Source organism: Oncorhynchus keta, chromosome 11 (assembly GCF_023373465.1).
Source record: "Oncorhynchus keta strain PuntledgeMale-10-30-2019 chromosome 11, Oket_V2, whole genome shotgun sequence".
Taxonomy (NCBI): domain Eukaryota; kingdom Metazoa; phylum Chordata; class Actinopteri; order Salmoniformes; family Salmonidae; genus Oncorhynchus; species Oncorhynchus keta.
The window spans coordinates 10,676,033-10,697,952 of NC_068431.1; the positions used below are offsets into that span (position 1 = coordinate 10,676,033).

General features: G+C 43.1%; 1 long non-coding RNA gene across 3 annotated transcripts; it reads right to left on the reverse strand.

Moving 5' to 3' along the window:
• Positions 1 to 1,259: 1,259 nt before the first annotated feature.
• Positions 1,260 to 3,512, reverse strand: LOC127906248 (uncharacterized). 3 transcript variants are annotated; one of them, XR_008060667.1, is made up of 4 exons: positions 3,435 to 3,512; positions 3,103 to 3,212; positions 2,113 to 2,717; positions 1,260 to 1,617 (listed from the first exon to the last, which is right to left on the reverse strand). It is a non-coding gene; the product is annotated as an uncharacterized LOC127906248 (long non-coding RNA). The 3 variants fall into 3 exon arrangements; XR_008060668.1 differs by lacking the exon at positions 3,435 to 3,512 and having other exon boundaries at positions 2,278 to 2,717; positions 3,103 to 3,273; XR_008060666.1 differs by lacking the exon at positions 3,435 to 3,512 and having other exon boundaries at positions 3,103 to 3,273.
• Between the last annotated feature and the right edge of the window lie 18,408 nt (positions 3,513 to 21,920).

Sequence of the window (21,920 nt, forward strand, 5' to 3'; positions counted from 1 at the left end):
TCATTGATGAAACGCAGTCTGACTTTATGAGGAACAGACATATTTCTAACAATGTCAGGCTAGTATTAGACATACTTGACTACTCAGGCCTAATAGCCATGGATAGCTTCATATTATTTTTATATTTCTATAAAGCATTTGACACAGTAGAGCATCAGTTCCTCTTCCACTCCCTTGAGAGACTTGGCTTTGGGGATTTTTTTCTGTAAGGCTATTAAGACTCTCTATAGAAATGGTAACAGCTCTATCAAATTGAAATATGGCACCTCACCTAGATTTGAGTTAAAGAGAGGAATTAGGCCAGGTTGTCCAATCTGTTTTTATTAATCACCCAACTTCTTACAAATTCTTTAAATAATAGTCCTGTACAAGGTATTTCCATAGCTGGTAAAGAAATTACTATAAGCCAGCTGGTTGACGATACTACACTTTTTCTGAATGACGATAACCAAATTCCCATATTGATCAATGTGATACAATCCTTTTCCAAAGCGTCTGGTCTATATCTTAACATTAGGAAATGTGAACTCATGGCTGTCAAAGATTGTGTGACACCTTCATATTATGGCATTCCAGTAAAATAAGAACTTACATATTTAGGCATAACCATTACAAAGGATCAGAAGTCTAGAGGCTTACTAAATTTGAACCCTCTTATTAAAAAAAACAGAAGGAGCTAAATCAATGGCTACAGAGGGACTTATCTTTAAAAGGTAGAGTCCTAATATCCAAGGCTGAAGGTATCTCTAGACTAACATATGGCGCTCTATCTTTATATCTTGATGGTAAAATAAGCAAGGAGATAGACTAGATGCTTTTCAACTTTCTTTGGAGAAACCGTACCCATTACATTAGGAAAACTGCTGTAATGAACACTTATGAGAATGGTGGGCTGAATTTTCTGGACTTTACTACTTTAAATAATACTTTTAAGATCAATTGGATAAAACAATTCCCAAGAAGACCCACTTCTATCTGGAATTTTATTCCTCATCATGTCTTCTCTACTTTTGGTGGCCTTAACTTCATGTGGAACTTTCTGCTTTTCATCTGCAGGTTTTCTTGTCATGGTCCTTAATTTATAAGCATAATTTTTCTCCACACAGATATTATATATGGGATAATCGGGATATATTGTATAAAAATACTTCTTTGTTTTTAGAATATTGGTTCCAAAATAAAATCCTATTGTTGAGCCAACTGGTAAATGCAGAGGGTCTTTTACTCAGTTATAGGGAATTCTTATCACTTTACAAGGTCCCTGTAACACCTAAAGATTTTGCAATTGTTTTAGATGCCATTCCCTCAGGTGTTGCTTTATTATTCAGGAACGTGTCAAGACCTGACCCTCAGAGCCTATCTTCTGTTGACCCTGTTGACTCATCAGTAGGAAAGACCTGACCCTCAGAGCCTACCTTCTGTTGACCCTGTTGACTCATCAGTAGGAAAGACCTGACCCCCAGAGCCTACCTTCTATTGACCCTGTTGACTCATCAGTAGGAAAGACCTGACCCTCAGAGCCTACCTTCTATTGACCCTGTTGACTCATCAGTAGGAAAGACCTGACCCTCAGAGCCTACCTTCTATTGACCCTGTTGACTCATCAGTAGGAAAGACCTGACCCTCAGAGCCTACCTTCTGTTGACCCTGTTGACTCATCAGTAGGAAAGACCTGACCCTCAGAGCCTACCTTCTGTTGACCCTGTTGACTCATCAGTAGGAAAGACCTGACCCTCAGAGCCTACCTTCTGTTGACCCTGTTGACTCATCAGTAGGAAAGGCCTGACCCCCAGAGCCTACCTTCTGTTGACCCTGTTGACCCATCAGTAGGAAAGACCTGACCCTCAGAGCCTACCTTCTATTGACCCTGTTGACTCATCAGTAGGAAATACCTGACCCCCAGAGCCTACCTTCTGTTGACCCTGTTGACCCATCAGTAGGAAAGACCTGACCCTCAGAGCCTACCTTCTGTTGACCCTGTTGACTCATCAGTAGGAAAGACCTGACCCCCAGAGCCTACCTTCTATTGACCCTGTTGACTCATCAGTAGGAAAGACCTGACCCTCAGAGCCTACCTTCTATTGACCCCGTTGACTCATCAGTAGGAAAGACCTGACCCTCAGAGCCTACCTTCTATTGACCCTGTTGACTCATCAGTAGGAAAGACCTGACCCTCAGAGCCTACCTTCTGTTGACCCTGTTGACTCATCAGTAGGAAAGACCTGACCCCCAGAGCCTACCTTCTGTTGACCCTGTTGACTCATCAGTAGGAAAGACCTGACCCTCAGAGCCTACCTTCTATTGACCCTGTTGACTCATCAGTAGGAAAGACCTGACCCTCAGAGCCTACCTTCTGTTGACCCTGTTGACTCATCAGTAGGAAAGACCTGACCCCCAGAGCCTACCTTCTGTTGACCCTGTTGACTCATCAGTAGGAAAGACCTGACCCCCAGAGCCTACCTTCTGTTGACCCTGTTGACTCATCAGTAGGAAAGACCTGACCCTCAGAGCCTACCTTCTGTTGACCCTGTTGACTCATCAGTAGGAAAGACCTGACCCTCAGAGCCTACCTTCTATTGACCCTGTTGACTCATCAGTAGGAAAGACCTGACCCTCAGAGCCTACCTTCTATTGACCCTGTTGACTCATCAGTAGGAAAGACCTGACCCTCAGAGCCTACCTTCTATTGACCCTGTTGACTCATCAGTAGGAAAGACCTGACCCCCAGAGCCTATCTTCTGTTGACCCTGTTGACTCATCAGTAGGAAAGACCTGACCCTCAGAGCCTATCTTCTGTTGACCCTGTTGACTCATCAGTAGGAAAGACCTGACCCTCAGAGTCTACCTTCTATTGACCCTGTTGACTCATCAGTAGGAAAGACCTGACCCTCAGAGCCTACCTTCTGTTGACCCTGTTGACTCATCAGTAGGAAAGACCTGACCCTCAGAGCCTACCTTCTGTTGACCCTGTTGACTCATCAGTAGGAAAGACCTGACCCTCAGAGCCTACCTTCTGTTGACCCTGTTGACTCATCAGTAGGAAAGACCTGACCCTCAGAGCCTACCTTCTGTTGACCCTGTTGACTCATCAGTAGGAAAGACCTGACCCTCAGAGCCTACCTTCTATTGACCCTGTTGACTCATCAGTAGGAAAGACCTGACCCTCAGAGCCTACCTTCTATTGACCCTGTTGACTCATCAGTAGGAAAGACCTGACCCTCAGAGCCTACCTTCTGTTGACCCTGTTGACTCATCAGTAGGAAAGACCTGACCCTCAGAGCCTATCTTCTCATTGCCTACCCTATTGACCCTGTTGACTCATCAGTAGGAAAGACCTGTTGACCCTGTTGACCATCAGAAAGACCTACCCTCTTCTTCTGTTGACCCTGTTGACTCATCAGTAGGGAAAGACCTGACTCATCAGTAGGAAAGACCTGACCCTCAGAGCCTACCTTCTATTGACCCTGTTGACTCATCAGTAGGAAAGACCTGACCCTCAGAGCCTATCTTCTATTGACCCTGTTGACTCATCAGTAGGAAAGACCTGACCCTCAGAGCCTACCTTCTGTTGACCCTGTTGACTCATCAGTAGGAAAGACCTGACCCTCAGAGCCTACCTTCTGTTGACCCTGTTGACTCATCAGTAGGAAAGACCTGACCCTCAGAGCCTACCTTCTGTTGACCCTGTTGACTCATCAGTAGGAAAGACCTGACCCTCAGAGCCTACCTTCTATTGACCCCTTCATCAGTAGGAAAGACCCCTGTTGACTCATCAGTAGGAAAGACCTGACCCTCAGAGTCTGACCCTGTTGACTCATCAGTAGGAAAGACCTGACCCTCAGAGTCTACCTTCTGTTGACTCATCAGTAGGAAAGACCTGACCCTCAGAGCCTACCTTCTGTTGACCCTGTTGACTCATCAGTAGGAAAGACCTGACCCCAGAGCCTACCTTCTGTTGACCCTGTTGACTCAGTAGGAAAGACCTGACCCTCAGAGCCTACCTTCTGTTGACCCTGTTGACTCATCAGTAGGAAAGACCTGACCCTCAGAGTCTACCACTCTGTTGACCCCAACTTCTAGGTTAGACATCTGCTCTATTTTACGGATAAAGCACATAAACTTCAGTTAGTGCTAAATAGAATCCTGACTAGAACCAAAAAATACCACCTAGCCTCTACACTGGCTTCCTCAAAGCATCTACCTACAAAGCATTACATGGGCACTATACCTACATACCACCAATTTCTAAGCAAACAGCTAGCATAGAGCTCCTATATACCACTTTAACTGAAGACTCATCTCTTCAGTGGGTCATATGATTGAGTGTAGTCTGGCCCACTAGCAGGTGAACGGAAAGGCTCTACCACCTAAACTGAGTCATCACCTGGGTGGGTTGATTCATACTGGCGGAGATCTTTGTGGGCTATATACCACTTGTCTCATAAGTTGGTGGTTGAAGATACCACCAACTAGCATCTATATTTATGCTGCAGTAGTTTATGTGTCAGGGGGCTAGGGTCAGTTTGTTATATCTGGAGTACTCCTGTCCTATTCGGTGTCCTGTGTGAATCTAACGTTCTCTAATTCTCTCCTTCTCTCTCTTTCTCTCTCTCGGAGGACCTGAGCCCTAGGACCATGTCCCAGACTCTATATACCACTGGCCATGCTCCTGCTCCACATACCACCAACTAGCATCTATATACCACTAGTTTCAACATACCACCAACTAGCATCTATATACCACTAGGTTTCTTCCTACTAGGGATACCACCGTGCTTTTACACTGCATTGTTTGCTGTTTGGGGTTTTAGGCTGGGTTTCTGTACAGCACTTTGAGATATCAGCTGATGTACGAAGGGCTATATAAATAAATTTGATTTGATTTGATTTGATTTGACCCTGTTGACTCATCAGTAGGAAAGATGTGTTTCTCTTTTGGTCCATTCAACAACAAAGCGGTATATATAAAGGCTATACACTTTAACATACCACCAACTAGCATCTATATACCACTATTACATACCACCAACTAGCATCTATATACCACTATTACATATCACCAACTAGCATCTATATACCACTATTACATACCACCAACTAGCATCTATATACCACATACCACCAACTAGCATCTATATCTATATACCACCAACTAGCATCTATATACCACTATAACATACCACCAACTAGCATCTATATACCACTATAACATACCACCAACTAGCATCTATATACCACTATTACATACTATAACATACCAACTAGCATCTATATACCACTATAACATACCACCAACTAGCATCTATATACCACTATAACATACCACCAACTAGCATTTATATACCACTATAACATATCACCAACTAGCATCTATATACCACTACCACCAACTAGCATCTATATACCACTATTACATACCACCAACTAGCATCTATATACCACTATAACATACCACCAACTAGCATCTATATACCACTATAACATACCACCAACTAGCATCTATATACCACTATTACATACCACCAACTAGCATCTATATACCACTATTACATACCACCAACTAGCATCTATATACCACTATAACATACCACCAACTAGCATCTATATACCACTATTACATACCACCAACTAGCATCTATATACCACTATAACATACCACCAACTAGCATCTATATACCACTATAACATACCACCAACTAGCATCTATATACCACTATTACATACCACCAACTAGCATCTATATACCACTATAACATACCACCAACTAGCATCTATATACCACTATTACATACCACCAACTAGCATCTATATACCACTATTACATACCACTATACCACATACCACCAACTAGCATCTATATACCACTATAACATACCACCAACTAGCATCTATATACCACTATAACATACCACCAACTAGCATCTATATACCACTATTACATACCACCAACTAGCATCTATATACCACTATTACATACCACCAACTAGCATCTATATACCACTATTACATACCACCAACTAGCATCTATATACCACTATAACATACCACCAACTAGCATCTATATACCACTATTACATACCACCAACTAGCATCTATATACCACTATTACATACCACCAACTAGCATCTATATACCACTATTACATACCACCAACTAGCATCTATATACCACTATTACATACCACCAACTAGCATCTATATACCACTATTACATACCACCAACTAGCATCACTATATACATATAACATACCACCAACTAGCATCTATATACCACTATTACATACCACAACTAGCATCTATATACCACTATTACATATCTATATACCACTATTACATACCACCAACTAACATCTATATACCACTATTACATACCACCAACTAGCATCTATATACCACTATTACATATCACCACCTAACATATATATACCACTATTACATACCACCAACTAACATCTATATACCACTATTACATACCACCAACTAACCCTCCACCTATTTACCACTTTTACATACCACCAACTAGCGTCTACAGTGGGGCTAAAAAGTATTTGTTTTTCTCATTTTGTCTGTCATAGTTGAAGTGTACCTATGATGAAAATTACAGGCCTCTCTCATCTTTTTAAGTGGGAGAACTTGCACAATTGGTGGCTGACTAAATACTTCCCCCCCCATTGTATATACCACTATTACATACCACTATTATATACCACCAACTAAACCTACAGCTATTTACCACTATTTCACGAAATGTTAAATCACCACCCCATTCCACTACTTTGACCCCAGCTGATCCCACACCAGGCAAATGACCTGGGAAGACAGGACTCTTTCATTCAACACCTTGTAACTCTTCTCCATTACACTCTGTTTTGGCAACCATTCTCTACTCTCTTCACTGCCTCAGCATACAACACATTCTGTTCTACTCTGAACCTGGCAACCTCGACCTGTCTCTCTGGTGCCGGACACTTCTGATCCCCAGCAACATGGGAACCCCTACAATTGACACATATTTTTTCCCACCGATACTAAACAGTCCTTTGTCCCAGGCCCTCCTGCACACTTCTCACATCTCGGAAATCTCCCTTCTACAAGCTAGTGTAACATGACCATAAGCTTGGCATCTGAAACACCTCAGTGGGTTTGGCACAAACGCTCTCACTGGATAACTGACATATCGTAACTTTCTCAGGTAAAGACTGCTTCAAAACTCAAACGGACAGACGTCTTTTCAGTTTCACCATGCTCAGCCCTGGGTCTGCGGTGAGATGCCCAAACCGCGGCTGTCACAGACACAGGGAATTTTCCATTTCAGTTGCTCCACTTCCAACATTTAACGCCACCTCAGTAATTACTCCTTTCAAAGGTGCAAGTCATTGGCTTTTTCCCTAGTTGCGTGATGCGAAGTGTCCACTCCCTGGGGATGACAGAAAATCATCACAAGTCCATTTCGAGCTACCTTCAACGATTTAACAGTACCCAACCTCTTTTCTACCCAGCCTGAGACTACATATGGATCAGCTAAAAGGCAAGCCTCCACTTTCTCCGAATTATCCTTTGCAAGACCATCAGGACGAGGATCATTCATCCTCAGTCTTGTCAGGTTCAATTTCTGAGCCATCAGAGACAGCAGAATACAGTTTGTACTTGGCGCCATTCTTCCTCAATGTCTATCCGTTCACCACGCTCTTGCCGCGCCTTCATCAGCTGTATTGCTTGCAGAGCACACACACTCATGGTGTTTCTCCAAAACCAAACTTATGTTCCTTGGCCTTTTACAAGTCTGTCTATCTCTGGCCTCTCCATGCTTCTCTTCTATCTCTGGCCTCTCCATGCTTCTCTTCTATCTCTGGCCTCTCCATGCTTCTCTTCTATCTCTGGCCTCTCCATGCTTCTCTTCTATCTCTGGCCTCTCCATGCTTCTCTTCTATCTCTGGCCTCTCCATGCTTCTCTTCTATCTCTGGCCTCTCCATGCTTCTCTTCTATCTTTACTACTTTTCCCAGCTGGGCTGCATGTCTCAAAGGACTCTCTCCTCTCGTGGGGTAGGCTACCCAGTCTGCAACACTTCCACTCGTCCCTAGCTAGGTCTGTAAACTAGCTAGCTACTGTAACATCTACAGCAGTAAGCTAAGCAGCTGATCAAGTTGAAGTCACTGCACTGGGGACCGACATCCTTGCACATAATTTTTGTAGGAGATAGCCACCTCTTTGTTTTGATTTTCTCACAGAATATTAAATCACTGTCACAATATTTGCAATAATTGAACTAGTTATTCTTCCTATTTCATGGAGAGTCATACAAGAGAGCAGTGATATAAAAAATTTTGGTTTCATTTTTGTTTTCATTTTTTGAATAGCGGATGCTCAATATTGAAATTTGAATATGAGTTCCATGTCCTAAAAGACAGATCAGTTGAGGGACGTGCATTGCAGATGAGTGACAAGATCTGACATAAGACAATGGGCCTATGTTTTGAAATCTCTCGAGCCAGCTAAGTTGTGGAAGCCCAATGAGCCAGCTGAGGCACCCCCGGTTCCTTCAGCAGCGACACCCAGACCTGACGTCACCAAAAAAAAAACTCCCTGATGCTTCAAACTGTGGTGTCAGCATTCTGTGAGAACAGACGCTGGGAGATGAGAAGCAAGTACAGGGAGTGAACATTAAATGAACAACGGACAAAAAACAAACAAGGACAACGTCTGGACAGGGGAAAACACAACGACAATAATGCTGACACGGGGAACAAACTGAGGAACAGACAGATATAGAAGGAGAAATCAACAAAGTGAAGGAGTCCAGGTGAGTCCAATGAGCTCTGATGCGCGTAATGATGGTGACAGGTGTGCATAATGATGGACAGCCTGGCGCCCTTGAGCACCAGAGAGGGGGAGCTGGAGCAGGCGTGACATATATAGTGTTTGATTTGCTTGCCATCTCATGGCAGTAGGCCGACTGACACATTTACCAGGATGATGTCAAGCTCTTTCCAAAAGCCGAATCTTTGATGAAGCAAGCTAACTGACATGTTGTTTGCTTTAGCTAACTAGCTAGCTAGCTACATGCTAAATGGATCTGGCTACCCTCAGGTATCTGAAAATACATCTCCAATTGATGTTTACTGATTGCTGTAGAACGCTAAATTAGTAATAATTGGAAATGTGTATTTGTGACTATACTCTTCAAGAGGTGATGATATTAAAACCAAATAGTTACCATTAATTTAACAATCCCTTGGAAATGGCACGTAGTTGTCAATGGTTTTAGTGGAGCTGGGGGTCTCTGTAATGCTCCGGGTGTCGTGGGTGTGAAGTCAAATGCAGGAGACAGAGTTCAATGCTGTGCGTCTTTTAATAGCACCAACGCACCACAGGGTGCTCACAAAAGTTACGTTCCCAAAACACAGGGAATCAAAAAATACAATGGAAAAATACACGACCAGGCACAAACACGTATCTTTACAACAGAGCCGAAGGTTACAATGAAATAATCCCGCACAACAACCAGGCGGGCCGGCTGACTAATAAAGACAAAGTAATTAACATAAACAGGTGCTACCACTAAACATACAAGGAGGGAGAGGAAAAACAATCAGTGGCAGCTAATAGGCCGGTGATGACGACCACCGAGCTCCACCCGCCCGGGAAGGGGAAACACCCTCAGTCGGACTCGTGACAGTCTCCTTGCCCTCCAGCAGCCAAATCTAACACTATTGTGCTGTTTTATTGATAAAAACTTATTAGACTGGTTTGGATTTCTCCCTGACTAATATGGCTGCCATTTTCACCCATTCTGGAACTTTCAGGGTTTATGACATAGCCCTTTTAGTCATTTAAGAGGATCCTAATGGGTGGTGGCAATAATGAGGAGATTATGTCCATCTGTTGATGCATCCCTCCACTCTAGAGCTGTCCTGGTGCCAGGCGTGTACTGCCAACACCAACCATATATTCAGAGGGGTGATGTTGGCATGTACTAGCCACATGACTTTACCTAATAGATACATATTATCCATTCAAACGTATGAATAGGGTCAGTCATCCTCTGCAAATATGTTGTTACATCATTTTTTATAGTTTGCACCAAACAAACAGTGGGGCTCCAGATAGATATGAATATTTGGGTCAGTCATCCTCTGCAAATATGTTGTTACATCATTTTTTATAGTTTGCACCAAACAAACAGTGGGGCTCCTTAGATATGACTCATGGCATACAGTATATTTGATTGTAAATTGTGTCAGGGTAATGTATTGCATAACGACATGGGATAAGTTATGTGTTGAGAGCCGATAAGGAACATACTACTGCCCAAAGCAGAACAACATTCAGAATAGAATAGTTATTCATATCATGCTTCCTCTGAAACTGAGGAAGTTGTTTGAAGATAAGAGATGCTAAAGTATACTGTATTATACATATGTGTACAAATATGTCACTATTTCTACAGCCATACAGGCAGGAAGCAGTTTCACAGCCCAGTGTTAACCACCAGATGAGGCTGACGACCCTGACACCAGACACCCTTCCCCATCAGCAGCGGTGTGGTGGAAGAAACCGTAAGACACCCTTCCCCATCAGCAGGGGTGTGGTGGAAGAAACCGTAAGACACCCTTCCCCATCAGCAGGGGTGTGGTGGAAGAAACCGTAAGACACCCTTCCCCATCAGCAGGGGTGTAGTGGAAGAAACCGTAAGACACCCTTCCCCATCAGCAGGGGTGTGGTGGAAGAAACCGTAAGACACCCTTCACCATCAGCAGGGGTGTAGTGGAAGAAACCGTAAGACACCCTTCCCCATCAGCAGGGGTGTAGTGGAAGAAACCATAATAACCGCCTCTCACTGTCAGCTGTGTTGATAGGAGATCACAACCAGCCACACCAACCAGCCTTATTAACTTCCTGCAGTCAGTGTGTGTGTGTGTGTGTGTGTGCGTGTGTGTGTGTTTTTATCGTCATGGTGGGTCACTCATGTGTAAAGTCTAAATTCATCCCGGTCCAAAATAATTCTGGTACATGCCTAAGAGGTTGGTCCCAGTGCAAAAACAGGCTACTGGTAAGCTGACATCATGAAGGCTATTTTAAAATTGAGGCTATTTTAAAATTGACACACTATGTGTATGTCTGTATCAGAGCACAGTGTGTAACACAGTATGATCCCAATCTGTTGCCTGATGTTCTCACCCCCCCCTAAAAGATTTAGATGCACTATTGTAAGTGGCTGTTCCACATCATATTATACAATTTGATCCCAGCTATCTGTTAAATGTAAATGTAATGAAAGGGGGATACCTAGTCAGTAATACAACTTCCTCTTCTGTGTTTAACCCAACCCATCTGAATCAGAGAGGTGTGGGGGGATGTCTTAATCAACATTCACTTCTTCAGCACCCAGGGAACAGTGGGTTAATTGCCTTGCTCATGGGCAGAATGACAGATTTTTACCTTGTCAGCTCAGGGATTCGATCCAGCAAGCTTTCGATCCAGCCACCTGCCACCCTGTCTGTCCCCTCATCTACAGCATATTCCACTGATCACAGCTATCTGTTACATATCTGTCTGTCAGTCTGTCCTCTCCTCTTCGACACACATCCCCAAACTCACTTTCAGCCCAGATCCATGATTTTACAAGAAAGCCAGAGCGTTTCCCCGGAACCATTCAGTACATGTTATATGATACTATATTTAGCAGCATTGACATTCTATACGTGTTCTTGATAGTGGTGGGCATCGTTCAGGCTTGGGGACTCTCTGTCCCTGTCCAACCGTGTAGAGATCACTTTCACAGCTTGTGAGAGCAGCAATTTAAAACCAACAAAAGACTACAGCACTTGTTGTGGATGCGTGCTTACTGTACAGTGCTGACTCTGGGACATGTCCTCAATCACTTGTGTTTCAGAAACATGTGTCAGCCCTGTGTGGGCTGCTGGTAGTAATTAGCCTGCAGTGGTCAAATCAATATACCGTATCTATTTCTGATAGGGTCCCATTGTACTGCAGCTTAAAATAATACTCTGTACAATGAAGACTGTTTTGAGCTCAGTGTTGTTGTGTACATTATGATTCTAGCAGCTTCCTCTGCTGATTCCTCTGTGACAAATAAAACATTTGGCTGAGATGATTGACAACTGTCTGTCATAAGACTGATATGTGTGTGACACCCACCAGCCAGCCCCCCAGGCATCCTTTATCTCACATAATAAAACATGACTGTCTACTTTATAATCAGGCGGTCTATGTTCTAACCAAGGGGATCATTTTACCTGGTAGGTAAGGGGTGTACTGTACAGAGCCCCTTGGCGGAGAAGAGGCCCACTGTAAATGGTCACTAGAGGACTGCCAGCTTGGTATAGTTTTTCTTTTAGAAACACTTAAAATAAGGGCTCTGTTTTGTGTAGGCTTACCCTGGCGTGACATTTGAAAACCATGTAAATCTGTCTTGGACAAGGTGACTTTTATTAATGTATACGAAACACAGCCCTTATTTTAAGTCTTTCTAAAATCCCCAATGTGAAAAATGCATTGGTGGAAAAAGTACCCAACTGTCATACTTGAGTAAAAGTAAAGATACCTTTTAATAGAAAATGACTCAAGTAAAAGTGAAAGTCACCCAGTAAAATACTAATTGAGTAAAAGCATTTAGTTTTAAATATACTTAAGTATCAAAAGTGAATGTAATTGCTAAAATACACTTAAGTATCAAAAGTAAAAGTAGAAATAATTTTGCAATCCTTATTAAGCAAACCAGACCGCACAATTAGTTTGTTTTTTACATTTACAGATAGGCAGGGGCAAACTCCAACACTCAGACATCATTTAGAAATTAAGCATTTGTGTTTAGTGAATCTGCCAGATCAGATACAGTAGGGATAACCAGGGATAGACTCGTGATAAGTGTGTGAATTGGACCATTTTGCTTTCCTGCTAACTATTCAAAATGTAGCCAGTACTTTTGGGTGTCAGGGAAAATGTATGGAGTAAAAAGTACATTTTTCCTTTAGGAACCGAGTGGAGTAAAAGTGAAAGTAGTCTAAATATAAATAGTAGAGTAAAGTACAGATACCCCATTAAACTACATAAGTAGTACTTTAAAGTATTTTTACTTAAGTACTTTACACAGTGTAAAAAAACTATTGGAACTGTTTCCATGTTTGCCCCCTAGGTTTTATGGGTATTATGATACCTCCACTGTATGGCTCTATAAACGCACTTCTATAGCTTTGAAAATTATTTTTTTCCAAAGGTTGGGGAGTGCCAAGATGGAGGCGCGGTGGCTTCAAAACATTCATCTAGTGTATATATAAATCATTGTTTTCTGTAGTCATTCTCCATAGGCAGACACCCACCCACTGTAGCACTTCTCATCTCCTCTGTCACACTGCCCTCTCTGAAGAACAAGAAAATGTAACGCCCTGGCTGCTGCCTACAGGTGTTGACCCCTGTCATGACGTTGGCCTGACATGACACCCCAGGCTGTTTTAATGCAGTACTGTCTTTGACCTGTAGGAGCAGTAGTGGTCATGAACTCCTTCAAAAAAAATAATGAGGTACTTATTTATTTAACTAAGCAAGTCAGTTAGAACAAATTCTTACTTACAATGACGGCCAACCAAAAGGGAAAAGGCCTCCTGTGGGGACGGGGGCTGGGATTTAAAATAAATATACAGTGCCTTGCGAAAGTATTCGGCCCCCTTGAACTTTGCGACATTTCAGGCTTCAAACATAAAGATATATAAACTGTATTTTTTTGTGAAGAATCAACAACAAGTGGGACACAATCATGAAGTGGAACGACATTTATTGGATATTTCAAACTTTTTTAACAAATCAAAAACTGAAAAATTGGGCGTGCAAAATTATTCAGCCCCTTCACTTTCAGTGCAGCAAACTCTCTCCAGAAGTTCAGTGAGGATCTCTGAATGATCCAATGTTGACCTAAATGACTAATGATGATAAATACAATCCACCTGTGTGTAATCAAGTCTCCGTATAAATGCACCTGCACTGTGATAGTCTCAGAGGTCCGTTAAAAGCGCAGAGAGCATCATGAAGAACAAGGAACACACCAGGCAGGTCCGAGAAACTGTTGTGAAGAAGTTTAAAGCCAGATTTGGATACAAAAAGATTTCCCAAGCTTTAAACATCCCAAGGAGCACTGTGCAAGCGATAATATTGAAATGGAAGGAGTATCAGACCACTGCAAATCTACCAAGACCTGGCCGTCCCTCTAAACTTTCAGCTCATACAAGGAGAAGACTGATCAGTGATGCAGCCAAGAGGCCCATGATCACTCTGGATGAACTGCAGAGATCTACAGCTGAGGTGGGAGACTCTGTCCATAGGACAACAATCAGTCGTATATTGCACAAATCTGGCCTTTATGGAAGAGTGGCAAGAAGAAAGCCATTTCTTAAAGATATCCATAAAAAGTGTCGTTTAAAGTTTGCCACAAGCCACCTGGGAGACACACCAAACATGTGGAAGAAGGTGGTCTGGTCAGATGAAACCAAAATTGAACTTTTTGGCAACAATGCAAAACGTTATGTTTGGCATAAAAGCAACACAGCTCATCACCCTGAACACATCATCCCCACTGTCAAACATGGTGGTGGCAGCATCATGGTTTGGGCCTGCTTTTCTTCAGCAGGGACTGGGAAGATGATAAAATTGATGGGAAGATGGATGGAGCCAAATACAGGACCATTCTGGAAGAAAACCTGATGGAGTCTGCAAAAGACCTGAGACTGGGACAGAGATTTGTCTTCCAACAAGACAATGATCCAAAACATAAAGCACAATCTACAATGGAATGGTTCACAAATAAACATATCCAGGTGTTAGAATGGCCAAGTCAAAGTCCAGACCTGAATCCAATCGAGAATCTGTGGAAAGAACTGAAAACTGCTGTTCACAAATGCTCTCCATCCAACCTCACTGAGCTCGAGGTGTTTTGCAAGGAGGAATGGGAAAACATTTCAGTCTCTCGATGTGCAAAACTGATAGAGACATACCCCAAGCGACTTACAGCTGTAATCGCAGCAAAAGGTGGCGCTACAAAGTATTAACTTAAGGGGGCTGAATAATTTTGCACGCCCAATTTTTCAGTTTTTGATTTGTTAAAAAAGCTTGAAATATCCAATAAATGTCGTTCCACTTCATGATTGTGTCCCACTTGTTGTTGATTCTTCACAAAAAAATTGTTTTATATCTTTATGTTTGAAGCCTGAAATGTGGCAGAAGATCGCAAGGCACTGTATATAGAAATATCGTAGAAATATAGGACAAAACACACCACAACAAGAGAGATAACACAACACTTACACAAAAAGAGATCTAAGACAACAACATAGCAAGGCAGCAACACATGACAACACAGCATGGTAGCAACACATGACAACACAGCATGGTAGCAACACAGCATGGTAGCAACACATGACAACACAGCATGGTAGCAACACAACATGTCAGCAGCACAAAACATGGTTCAAACATTATTGGACACAGACAACAGCACAAATGGCAAGAAGGTAGAGACAACAATACATCACCCAAAGCAGCCACAACAGTCAGTAAGTGTCCATGATTGAGTCTTTGAATGAAGAGATTGAGATAAAACTGTCCAGTTTGTGTGTTTGTTGCAGTTCGTTCCGGTCACTAGCTGCAGTGAACTGAAGAGGAGCGACCCAGGGATGTGTGCTTTGGGGACCTTTAACAGAATGTGACTGGCAGAACGGGTGTTGTATGTGGAGGATGAGGGCTGTAGTAGATATCTCAGATAGGGGGGAGGGGGCCTACATCAATATGAGGTGTTACAATTGAGGTGGTACATCAATATGGGTTTGTTAACTCCTGACTCTTAGTTGAATTTGGCTAAGCCACACTTAACAGAGGCTCCAGGCAAAGTGGGAGCTCTGCCAACCATCAAAAAGTTAAGTAATGTGACGTCTCAGAAGAAGAAAGAAAATCATTGTTTAGTTCCCTAATGCCAACTACTGGTCATAGAGTTAGATGAAGCAGCAGCAGAAGTGCCAACCTTTTTCATGTGAACATGGGCAATGAAATCCTCATGAAAGTAAAATACACTTCATCGAGTGCTCCTTGGGGGCTATGGTTTAGGTATGACGAGTTTTGAATCAACATGTGCCTGTCAGTATTTGGATTTTAGAACTAAGAAACATTAGGCTTGATACTCACCGAACCCCTCTCCAAAAATAAAAAATTCAAAGCAAGGGCAAAAATAGTACAAAAAACCTTGGAAACCTTTGTGTTTTGATATAAAAAGACAGTTGAATCCATTCTTCTGGATGGTCAATATTTGCTTTCCTCTGGTAAATAGACCCACTATCTGTTTTATTTCTGACTGCTACACCTCTGTGAAGAGGGGACGCAACACCCTGCTACAACTCAACTCTCCGTGAAGCAAAAGAGGTATGGACTGTAGGTGCGAGTAAGGATGACAAAAGGCAGAATTTACCATTTACTAGGAATTTATTCCTTCACATGGTAATATGGGGAAAAGGGGCTGGATGGAACCAAAGCAAAGAAAGTAAATGTCAAATCCCCCTCTCTTACCTGCCTACCCACTACTTATCTAACTTAGCACCACCTGGTGCCCTAACCAAAAGACAGGGGGTGGTCCGCCCAGGTCTTACCTAGTGTGCCTAGACAGTGAATACACTATGGCTATATGTATGCCCACGGGCCTCTTGGCTAAGCCCTCCCTAGGTGCCTCCCCCTTCCCCCCTGGGAACAAATTAAACAGGATAACAAACCATTTCAATAATTAAAACACTGCATCCTATTGACACATACCAGACAACCAACCAGCTCCCTCAGCAACAACTAACATAGTATATACCAAATCACTTTCTGAGAAACAACCAACCAGCTCCCTCAGCAACAACTAACATAGTATATACCAAATCACTTTCTGAGAAACAACCAACCAGCTCCCTCAGCAACAACTAACATAGTATATACCAAATCACTTTCTGAGAAACAACCAACACAGCTCTCAGCAATTCTCTACATCACAATCAATCTTTCTGCAATCTCCTCCCAGCAATGATCTCTCTTTTGAACAGAACACTGGCTTTTATATAGCTTCAGAAGGAATGGGTAATTGGAGACAGCTGCGTCTTCACGATTAGCCATGGAGTCGACCAATCGGCTGCTTGAGGGATTTCAGGAAGCCATTTCCTGAAATACACACATGCAAATCCACGGCATGGAATCCACATATACCACACAGGAAGATAAATATTCCAGCACCATTTCTTGACAGTACTGCTCATGTAAAGAAAGTGAAACTCAAACTAAGTGGATGTTTATCAACTGGAAAGGGACATTTTCTGACAGGAGGCCAGGTAAAAAATAATTTAATGCATTTTAGAATAAGGCTGTAACGTAACAAAAAAGTAAAGGGGTATGAATACTTTCCGAATGCACTGTATGTCAGAAAAGTTCCCCTTTCAAGTTGATGAACATCCATTAAGTTTGAGTTTAGGTGCCTTTTGGCGAACTTCAAGCGTGCTGTCATGTGCCTTTTACTGAGGAGTGGCTTCCGTCTGGCCATTCTACCATGAAGGCCTGATTTGTGGAGTGCTGCAGAGATGGTTGTTCTTCTGTAAAGTTCTCCCATCTCCAAAGAGGAACTCTGGAGCTCTGTCAGAGTGACCATTGGGTTCTTGGTCAAATCCCTGAACAAGGCCCTTCTTCCCCGATTGCTCAGTTTGGCGACCAGCTCTAGGAAGAGTCTTGGTGGTTCTAAACTTCTTCCATTTAAGAATGATTGAGGCCACTGTGTTCTTGGTGTCACGCCCTGACCGTAGAGATCCTTTTTATGTCTCTATTTTGGTTTGGTCAGGGCGTGAGTTGGGGTGGGCATTCTATGTTTTGTGTTTCTATTATTTTCTATTTCTAGGTTTTGGCCGGGTATGGTTCTCAATCAATCAGGGACAGCTGTCTATTGTTGTCTCTGATTGGGACCCATACTTAGGTACCCTTTTTCCCACCTGTGTTTGTGGGAAGTTGTCTTTGTTTGCGGGCACTGTTGCATTTAGCTTCACAGTTTGTTTTGTATGGTTTATTTTTGGCGTCATTCTTTAATAAAATAATATGTACACTCACCACGCCGCACCTTGGTCCTCATCCTTCAACAGCCGTGACAGAACCTCCCACCACCAAAGGACCAAGCAGCATGGTAAGGGGGAATGGACGTGGGAGGACATTTTGAATGGCAAGGGATCCTGGACGTGGGAGGAGATCCTGGCTGGGAAGGGTTGCCTGGCCAGAGCAGGTAGAAGCAGAGAGGAAGGCGAAGGCAGCAGCTAAAGCGGAGCGGCAACAGTATGAGGGAACACGGCTGGAAGCCCGAGAGGAAGCACACGGGGAGTGTGGCTGAGTCAGGTTGGAGACCTGAGCCAACTCCCTGTGCTTACCGTGGCAAGCAGGTGACTGGTCAGGCCCCGTGCTATGGGGTGATGCGCACTGTGTCGAGGCTGAGCAGGCCGGTGTATTGGGCATCCGGACAGAACGGATGCCCGCTTCCACCCGGCAAATGCGGGACGCTGGCACCGAGCACACCGGCCTGTGAATGCTCAGCCTCGACACCGTGCACATCACTGTGTGGCATCCAGCCAGACAATTCCAATTCCGGGGCCCGCTACGAGGGTCCCCAGTCCGGGGTCGGTGGTGAGGGTCCCCGCTCTAGAGGCGCCACCTAAGTGGGCCAAGCCAGAGGTGGAGCGGGGTCTACGTCCCGCACCAGAGCCGTCACCGCGGATAGATGCCCACCCAGACCCTCCCCTATAGGTTTAGGTTTTGCGGCCCGGAGGCCGCACCTTTGGGGGGGGGGTGGGGGCAGCTGTCTATCGTTGTCTCTGATTGGGAACCATACATAGGTATCCTTTTTTTGGTGGGAAGTTGTCTTTGTTTGCGGGCACTATTGCATTTAGCTTCACAGTTTGTTTTGTATGGTTTATAGTTTTTTGTCGGCGTCATTCTTTAATAAAGTAATCTGTACGCTCACCACGCCGCACCTTGGTCCTCATCCTTCAAAAGCCGTGACACTTGGGGACCTTCAATGCTGCAGAAATGTTTTGGTACCCTTCCCCAGATCTGTGCCTCACAATCCTGTCTCGGAGCTCTTTTTTATTTTATAAATTTTAGAATAAGGCTGTGTGACGTAACAAAAATGTGGAAAAAAGGGAAGGGGTCTGAATGCTTTCAGAATGCACTGTAGATATAGACTGCCTCAAGGATATAATCACTGTTAGATCTCATTGGGATTGTTCATTTATCAAACAGTTTTGGCAAAGATGTAAAGATTCTCGCTTGAATTATGTTCTTTTACAGACCCATATCTTTCCTCTTATCTAGCGTTCTTTAACTCTCTCCCTCTCTCTAATACTCAAACTGTCCATAGAGAGGCTTTTTATTCTTTATTTTGGTTAGGCCAGGGTGTGACTAGGGTGGGCGCTCTGTTCTTTTTTCTATGTTTTTGTATTTCTTTGTTTTTGGCCGGGTGTGGTTCTCAATCAGGGCAGCTGTCTGTCGTTGTCTCTGATTGAGAACCATACTTAGGTAGCTCTTGCCCACATGGTTTTTGTGGGTAGTTATTTTCTGTTTAGTGTTTTTGTTGTGCCTTACAGAACTGTTCGTTTGTCGGTTTGTTGTTTTTGTTCAGTATTCATCTTTATTCAAATGTATCATGAATACTTACCACGCTGCACTTTGGTCCTCTTCTCCTTCTCCCCGTCGACAATCGTTACACAAACACACAAACTGACACATCGTTACACAAACACACAAACTGACACACGCCAAGGCTTATGCGATAAGATGGTTGTCTCCATGGTGACAGGCAGGGACTGTAAGGTCAGATAAAATATGGATGTTTCATCGCTAAGCTCTCAGCTCAGCTGCTCAGTTGGCATTACTATTGACATTTCTGAATTTTCTGTCTCTTTCAACAGCCGCTGTGAGAGACTACGCCATAAGAGTCTATAATAAAGACAGCACAGAAATGGATTGAATACAACAAAACACTTACAGTAAGTACCAGAAAGTACCAATTCATTCTTTGGGTAAATAGTAAATAGCTTATTAATTCTGTGCTGCTAAATTATTATTTGAGAGGGATACTCTATGTGGCACTATAGGGACATTACTTAGATGACAATGTTGCTTAAGGGTTTGGTCTTATTGTTCATCAAAACTTCCAGCTAAAGTTGTTCCCTAGTTGTGGTTCTCTTCTTTCTCGACTAGGATCAGCCAGGTCAGGGACTTACTCACTCTGCATTAGCAGTCTGTCACAGGACGTTAGTCAGGGGACAATATGATGAGTCACTATCCAGCAAATTATCTGTAACATGATCTCAGTACATATACATCTGTTCTGAAAGGCCCCAGAATCTGCAACACTCCCAAACAAGCGGCATCATGAAGACCAAGGAGCTCTCGAAACAGGTCAGGGACAAAGTTTTGAGTAAATACAGATCAGGGTTGGGTTATAAATGTTGAACATCCCACCGAGCACCATTAAATCCATTATTAAAAAAATGGAAAGAACATGGCACCACAATAAACCTGCCAAGAGAGGGCCACCCACCAAACTCATGGACCGGGCAAGGAGGGAGTTAATCAGGGAGGCAACAAAGAGACCAAAGATAACCCTGAAGGAGCTGCAAAGCTCCACAGCGGAGATGGGAGTATCTGTCCATAGGACCACTTTAAGCCGTACACTCCACAGAGCTGGGCTTTATGGACGAGTGGCCAGAAAAAAAGCCATTGCTTAAAGAAAAAAATAAGCAAACATGTGTCGGGACTACTTCAACAGGAGGTAGCTGTCACACAGCCAGGTTGCAATCTTCAAGTCCTTGTACATTTGGTTGTTTACATACATATAATTTATAGACCACTAAACAAACATTCTGCTTCTCTGTTCGGAGCCTTTTGAAAGTGGGGTACAGGGCACGTCGTCTCTCCACTATTTCATGAGGAAATTGTTCCTCAATAGGGAATGGGGTGTTCTTCAATTTCCTACCCTGTTGTAACTAGGCAATTTTCATTTTGTAGTGGGTTAGCATAGCTACGATCGGCCTTCCCTCTGCTCTGCCACCAAAAGCTCTTTGAAAATCAATTGTTTCCACCTGTTTGTCACCTTGAGATTACGTTTCATGAGCACCTTGACTTTTTCCTGCTATAGAATAACTATCTTCAAAGTAATGACTCGGGACGTCGGGTTTGAAATGAAAGCTTCTTTTAGTAATACTACTTGTTCATGTTACATTTAACAACTTTAGATTCACTCCTCCTTGTACATAACTGGCGCGTACTCTCTCTCTCTACCTCCAGCCGCAAGGCATTCTGGAACTTGCAGTCAATAGCATAATCCAATACTAACCAATACAACAGAAATATGTATGTAGTCTCAATCGCCAGCACACAAATTCTAATACAATTACATATCTAAATAACTCTAAAGAAAATATCTGTAGATACAGCTCAATTAATTAACTGTAAACATTACCTCTGTAACCCAGTAAAGTTACAACTTCCTCCCCCAGATGAACAAAGTTAATCTAAATCTCTAAGCAATATATCAACTGAATAGGTCTCCTCAACAAAGTCCCTGAAGCAGTACGAACTGAACATGATCTAACTAGGCCATCTCGGCCTGGAAACAGTTCCTCAATCTTTCCTAGTTTCCAGGTTTGTCTGGGTGTGTTATCTTCTCCAATGAGTACAACGTCACACGCTTTCAGTGGGGTGGGCTGTGGTGTGTCACAGCGGTGTCCTGACTTTAGATCCAGCAAGTAGTCTCTTCACCAACTGTTCCAGAAACTGGTCACAGGTCTCTGCCTGTACTTCCATCTGCGTGTCATTTCCTCCTTGTTTAGCATTGGGTGCTGAGTCTCAGCCG